The following is a 7,269-nucleotide window of genomic DNA, read 5'->3' as shown; positions in this document are numbered from 1 at the left end:
TAAACAGCATAGTGAGACCCTGAAAGAAAAAAAAAAAAAAAAAAAGAAAAGAAAAGGAAAAAAAGCTAAAGTGATAAATGTGTGATGCCAAAAGATAATTATCTTAATGCTGTTGGACTTCAACTCAAGTCACACAGCACATTTTAGCAATGGGTAGAATATTCAGAAAGAACAGTTGCAGGCAAAATTATAGCTGTTAATAATTCAGCTGTAGATGCTGAAATTGTCAGACTTAGAACAGAGTCCTAGCTCTACCACTCATTAGCAGAGTTTCTTTAAGATTACTTAGAACTGAGCTTTCCACAGTCTCCTCATCCAAAAAACTAGATTGAACAATCATGACTGACTCATTGAATGAAGTATATGGGATAACTGACATAGGCATATTTATCCTATCATATTTTTCCACCATAACGGAGATAATTATACTACTGGTGCTTCTAATGATACTACCTTCCAGCAAGAAAAGAGCATTTCAATGAAGTTAAACAGCTTACAGAAATCGATGAGCCAAATTCAACATGAGTCAAGTAAATTGCACTATGAATGATTTGAATAAAAATAAAACGTGTTGTTGTACAGGGGTAGAATGCAAATAACATTATCAGAGACAGATATAGAAGTGTTTGAACAAGTTAAGATAGCATTTTCAGTATGAATCAGTAGAAAAATACAATCAATAAAATGACAAAACTAACCAGTTACTAATAATAACTTAACATCTCCTTTATATCTGTGAAAACACACATACATGTAAGATAATGCACGGAGAAGCTACCTTGAATTTTTCATTGTCTAACACTGAAAAATTTTATAGTGGATTCAAGGTCCATTCTGAATGGAATGCTGCAGACAAATTAAAACAACTTCAGAGGAGTGTGGTCACGGAGTAAGGGAACATTCTACCAGAGCAATGGTTAATAGAGCAGCAGTTGGGTTATCCCCAGTTTGGAGCTACTATGAAAAAAAAAAACCCACTGAGAACATATTTTTCTGACATATGCTTTCATTATTTTAGGGTAAGCGTCTAGTAGAACTAACATATAGTAGGCTCACATTTATCTTCAGTGAAAATACTAGTTTTCCAAAGTGACTGCATCAGGTTACACTCCTGTTTTTCAGTGCTGGCATTGAACCCAGGGCCTCATGTATGATAGGTACATCCCAGTCTTCTCACTACTTTAAAATTCTGCCTCATTGGTTGTTGGATTTATGTCACCCTTCAAAACTCAGATTTCATCCTTTCTTGGAAAAAAGAATAGAAGAACTGACCGTACTCCACCAACTCATCCAAAAATAACACTCAATATTCCCTAACTCTTTAGGATTGTACGTGAACAATTTAATTCTTCTAAGTTTTCTCCTATCGTACTTTTCTAACAAATCCATATGTGGTTGTGATAACTCATACCGATATGCATGAGTTTGTATAACCTGATATCATGGGAAACTGGTAGAATCCCTGCCATTATAACTTGCTGACACTGGACCACCCTGGAGATCTGCATTTGCGAAAGACTGTAAGCTTCTAGGTGTGTCCCCTAGTGGTCCATAAAGAATGGTGATGCAAGTATCCACAGAAGTCTGAAAGAAAGTTCCACTGATGGTGGTGGAGATGACAAATTCAAATGGTGCAGCCTCCAGATATGTCACCATTTTAGTGTTCTGTTATTTACTTAATTTAAAACTGATGACATGAAACATTGCTGCAATGTTGAAGTTTTTTTTATTTTATTTTGTTTTGTTTTGCTTTGTTTTATCCCTTTCTAGAGATTTAATTCCCTGAGGGAAGAGCCAAGCAGATTGAACCTTTCAGGCTGCAAGCATAGAAGAGCTCACTACAAGTGTGCTCTGTCCTTGATGTGCAGAGTCTGTCACTTTTAATTCTCCAGCTTGTTTACTTTTCTACTACATAAGAACTGGGGCTTGTTTTTAGCAACATAGATTAAGTTGTCATTGATTTTTATGATAGGAAATAGAACTTAGAAAGTTCCCACATGAATTTAAAATAAGTCAGACAGTAACATCATGGTAAAACATTTTCCATGACAATTATCAAACAGCCAAATATCATTCAAAGCTTTTCAAGGCTCACAATGACTATGTGGAATCCAGATGTTAATACACACATATAAGTATTAGTTTTGTCATTCTATCATTTAATCTAAGTACATATATCAGCATGATTCTGGCCCAAAGAATGGGGTAGTTCATTTATTTTTGTACATGTTTGTGTTCATTTAAAATTTAGGTATACATTTATCTTTTACCAGTTATTAAAAGCTGGTTTTAGGGGCTGGGGATTTAGCTCAGTGGCAAAGCACCTGCCTGGCAAGCGCAAGGTCGTGAGTTCGGTTCCCGGTACTGGAGAAAAACCATAAAAAAAAAAAAAAAGCTGGTTTTATTTTTAATAGTTAAAATTTATTGAACCTAGCATTCTACGGAACCTTTACAACGCTATGTACATTAATCTACATAAAAACCTTTAGAGCAGTGTTCCTTAAACTTGCCACATTTGGGGACACTAATTCTGGGTCGGGGGGCTGTCCTGTGCATTATAGGATGTGGAACAGCACACCTGGCCTCTGTGCCAATAGTAACCTCTCTCTTTCTAAGTTATAACCATCAACAGTATCTCCAAACATTGCAAATACACCCTGGGAGGAAAATGTCCCCACCTTCATGGCAATCATTACTTTAGGACAAGTATTATTATATCGGTTCTCTAATAGAACCTCTTCTGGACACAGGCAGAAACATGAACTTTCAGAAGACAGAAATACAGCTCTTTGGATGGATAGATCAGGATTTTGCACTAATTAATTAACTCTCTATTTGATTTTCTAGACGTGTGAAAATGTCTACATGGACACGAGGCTTTTATTAGTACTGTGCATATGAGCTGAGTATCTGATAAAGTAAGGCAAAATGCCAAGGTAAAAGGTGATGTTTAAGTTGATTTACTCAGAGCCATGAAAAACCTTATCAAGGTAAACAGGTAATTAGTAATTGAAATTAGAATTTACATGTAGTTAAATACATATAAAGATTCATATGTACATTTTAAATATTAACTACTGAGTATTCTGGTTTGCTTAAAATGTTGGAATCATTGCAAAAATATACTATACAAATGTAAAATCATTACCGGTGATAAAATTTTTTAGTGAGGAAAAAATGTCCATGTCATTCAAGGATTAGCATGTCTGACTCTCCACATGTTTATACATGTAACTTTTTAAAAAGAGAATAAAAAATAACAACACCATAGACAAAAACAATAAAAATGATGCATGTTTTCAAAACAAAATGAAAGGAATTAACAGTGGTTATTATATTGTTGTCTTCAACGAAGTTGCTGAGATTACCAGAGGTAAGAAGGAAAATAATAATATGCAAGATAACAATAATTGTTGAATTTCTATCATCTTGTCTGTATCATTTCTAATGTTTTCTTATTATCTGTTATTCTCTTTAGCTGTTTGATCAATCTTGCATGTAAAGTGTTTTGGGAGCACAGTCGTGCTCATTTGTTTAAGCCTGGCCTCTGTAACGACAGTGCTGAAGAGTTGTGACAGAGATTGTACAGCTCTTAAAGCCAAATTTACTATTTGATGTTTTACAGAGAAAGTTTATCTTTGTCAGAAAATAAATATTTCAGGGTGGTCAGATCTTACAGTTGTACAGCACAAAATACTCTACTTGTGTACACATTTATGTTGTTTATGTTATATTTTTAAACACATAATCAGCTGGACTGGGGGAATGTAACCACGTCTTTGAATGCACTCCCATCTTGGAATATGGAGCATCTGCTCTCTCTCTTTGGAAACGTCTTTAATAAAGGGTATTGATCAGAATGCATTTCTGTGTCAGCACATTTGCCAAGAACTTCTCATGCATCTTACTCTTTAATAAGTACAAGAACACTGTACGCTACCTGGCCGTCCTCTCACACTTTGTGAAGTCAAGGAGGTTTATGAAGCTATGGCACTCCTTCATATCATGTACAACAAAAACTTGGATGTGTCTTATTGCAAAATCAAGTTTTTAAAAAATTTGTTATACCCAATGAAATCTTAATGAATATTTTATTTGGTTTTAAGGATATTTTAAAGACCAAGGTGATAATTTTCAGTTTATCAAAATTTTCCTAATCTTCTGATAAAATAAGATCTGACTGATGACCACACAATGAAATGAAGCCACCATCACTGAGTTATCCATTTGTCAAATAGAGAGCAAGCTCCCTACCTTCCTCTAGATATGGCACTAGTATTTAAGATACTGTTTTATAAAAGGCATGATCACTGACCTTCTACTGTAAGGAGATTAAAAGAAAGAGTAATCCAAAGTAGGAAAATGTCTGTATTACAAGTATGCACCAGAAATTAAGAAAGGACAAAACTTTCACGAAGACATTTGGAGTCCACACTGAATGAGCACTTGCTGGCTTGAACGGTGATTTGGACACTGAGGATGATATGCTCAGAATGGTCTTAGGATTCAGTGGTGCTTTTTGCACAGTTTTTGACTCAGCAAGATTGATTTTTTTTTGTAGGGGGCTGGAAGTTGAACCTAGGGTATTCAAAGGGAACTATATCGTCAGCCCTTTTTTATTTGCTTTCCTTTTTTGTAAAATTTTGAAACAGAGTCTCTCAAAGTCACTAAGTTGCCCAGGCTGGGCTTGAATTGTGATCCTTCAGCCTCAGCCTCCTAGATACAGGCATGCACGCCCATTCTAATTTGCAACCTCTTGTTTTAGTGGGGAATACAAGATAGAACATATAAAACATTGACTCACAACACAAAATGTAGTATAAATAAGCGTTAAGTCACGTGGAGTAGCACAAAATATAAGACACTGAAAACAGCAGGAAATGACCAGCATGTGAAGGAGTTAGGTAAAAGAAGGGAAGCAAGTTGAAAATTTAAAGATTCAAATAACCTGCTTCGATGGGGCAGAAGGTAAGGTAAGTATGGAGAGCATTTTCAGTGACCACCTGTAAGAGGGAAAAAGTGTCAGCAATTTCAGACTCATAAGGACACCAGATTGAGTAAAAGCAGAATATGAAGAAGAGAGGGAGGCAAAGCCCTGTTGGTATTTGGGTCAAATGGTGTAGATAATTTTGAAAAGTGAGGAAAAAAATAGTATATTGAACCAAAACTGGTGGTTTGTAAAATGTACTGTCATATATCACATAACAGCACTTCAGTCTACAGTGGATCACGGATAGATGGTGGCCTCGCAAGGTTATGGTGTAGCTGGAAGTCCCTGGTTCCTAATGACACCGGAGCCAGGATCCCCTTGTAGTGCAGCACGTGACTCAGCCATTTGAGGTGATGTTGATATAAACAAAAGTATACAATTATGTATGGAGCATAGGGCTTGATAGTGATAATAAACACCTATGCTGCCAGTTCACGTATTTATGATAGGTGATTCTACTATGAATTCTACTCATGAAAAAGGCATTTATTATGAAGCAGTGCACAGCAGCCTTGAGCATCTCATGTTTATCTGTCTCTTGATTATATCAACGAGCCTGGATGATGTGGGTTTGCGTGGGGTTGCTCTCTGCTACCTGCAGGAGAACAATATTGCCTAATGACACAGTTACCAGAATGTGCTCCCGTCATTAAGCAGCCCATGCTTTCATAATATAATCTAAACTAAATAAGTGAAGAAAAGCCCAAATATCTTTAATACATCATTACTCCAAATGAAGAAACACCGATCAGTGTTAAATTTGATACCACAACTGGAAAGGTTCTTGGAATTCAGGACACACTGAAATAAAGAGAGCGTGCTACTTTAGGAAGAATTTATATCCTAAGGTAATTACTGCCATTGATTATTTATAACAAAGGCAGCATCACCTTACCATATCTCTGACTCCACACAAATAAAACCTTTCTGACTCATCACCATCCTCCTGCTTCCAGTGTAATGATGGAGCCAAGATATAAATCGTTACCCCACAAGCAACCTCGTATTTAACAACTGGATCAAAGTTTCAAATGAGAAGCATCCATCTATGAGAGTTTATCACAAAAGAAACTAGCGTAGACTTAGGGAAAATGAAGGAAAGGTTGGTGCATTTGAAAAGAAACCTCAAAAGTGTGTTTTTCAGGCTAGAAGGAGGAGACATGGAATGAACAAGGGGAAGGAGAGAGAACAGAACATTCTTCACTGTAAATGTACTTGAAGTATGCAGATACATTTGGAGTACTTATGAATGGTTTTATTTTCTCGCTGCTAACATTATGAGCTTTCAACTTCATCAGCAAAGAGCACAGGGTTTTTTACCACTTGGATCTGAAGTCTGAACATTTGGCAGAGGTAGCAGCATACATAATTTGGGAAAGTGAGTCCCTTTTCAGTAAATGTATGTTTCTTTGCCTGAAAATGGCACACAACCTGTATTCTTTTCACCTTGAAACACAAACCAGAGTAACTTACAAATCCCACATCATCACTTAAATTGGAATGATCTTAAATTTAAACACACATGGTTTGGATTTTTTGACCAAGATCAAGTACCTACTACCATAATGATAGTATAGCTCAAGTCAAAACCTTCTCCTTGTTCTTTATATTTGCAATTTAGTAAACCTGGGTTTCTCTGGATATAATTTAAATATTAACTTCAACAATCATAATAATTACTGAAAATGTTTTTACTCAACCTGCACATTTTTCCTACCTCTTTGAAACTGATAATGCCCAGGTGCTAACCTGCCATCTTGAATTTAAACAGCTATATCTACTAACTTGAATACTGTCTTGGTTACCTTTTTTTTGTTTTTGAGACAAAATACCCGACACTTGAAATTAAGGAAGAAAAGGTTTATTTAGCTCACAGTTTGTGGAGGTTTCAGTCTATAATCAGCTGGCTCCAAAGCAAGGTGGCATGGCACGGGGGCAGCAGTTTAAGGTGGCAGAAGATAGCAAAAGTAACAATTGCAAAAAGAGGGAACAGCCAGCCTCTTTTGCTCTCTTATATTGTATGCCAGTGACCTGCCCACTCCATCTACGTGCCCTCCTCTTCCATAGGCTCAGGATATTAACAAAGGGAGGGACTCTGGCCCCCTGCTTTAGCTTCTAAACTTGACACAGTGCACCAACCATTACAAATATCAAACATTTATTTGCTGTAAACTTAGCGAGACATTATGGTACAGAGCACTGTGGCAAGACCCTGTCCTCTTTGCATCATGCCGCTTACATTCTGAGAGAGAAGGCTAAACCTAAATCTTTAAAAAATG

Source organism: Chinchilla lanigera, unplaced genomic scaffold (genome assembly GCF_000276665.1).
Source record: "Chinchilla lanigera isolate Chin_1 unplaced genomic scaffold, ChiLan1.0 scaffold00007, whole genome shotgun sequence".
Taxonomy (NCBI): domain Eukaryota; kingdom Metazoa; phylum Chordata; class Mammalia; order Rodentia; family Chinchillidae; genus Chinchilla; species Chinchilla lanigera.
The sequence above is the reverse complement of the archived record's forward strand: the minus strand, read 5'-3'. Positions refer to the sequence as shown.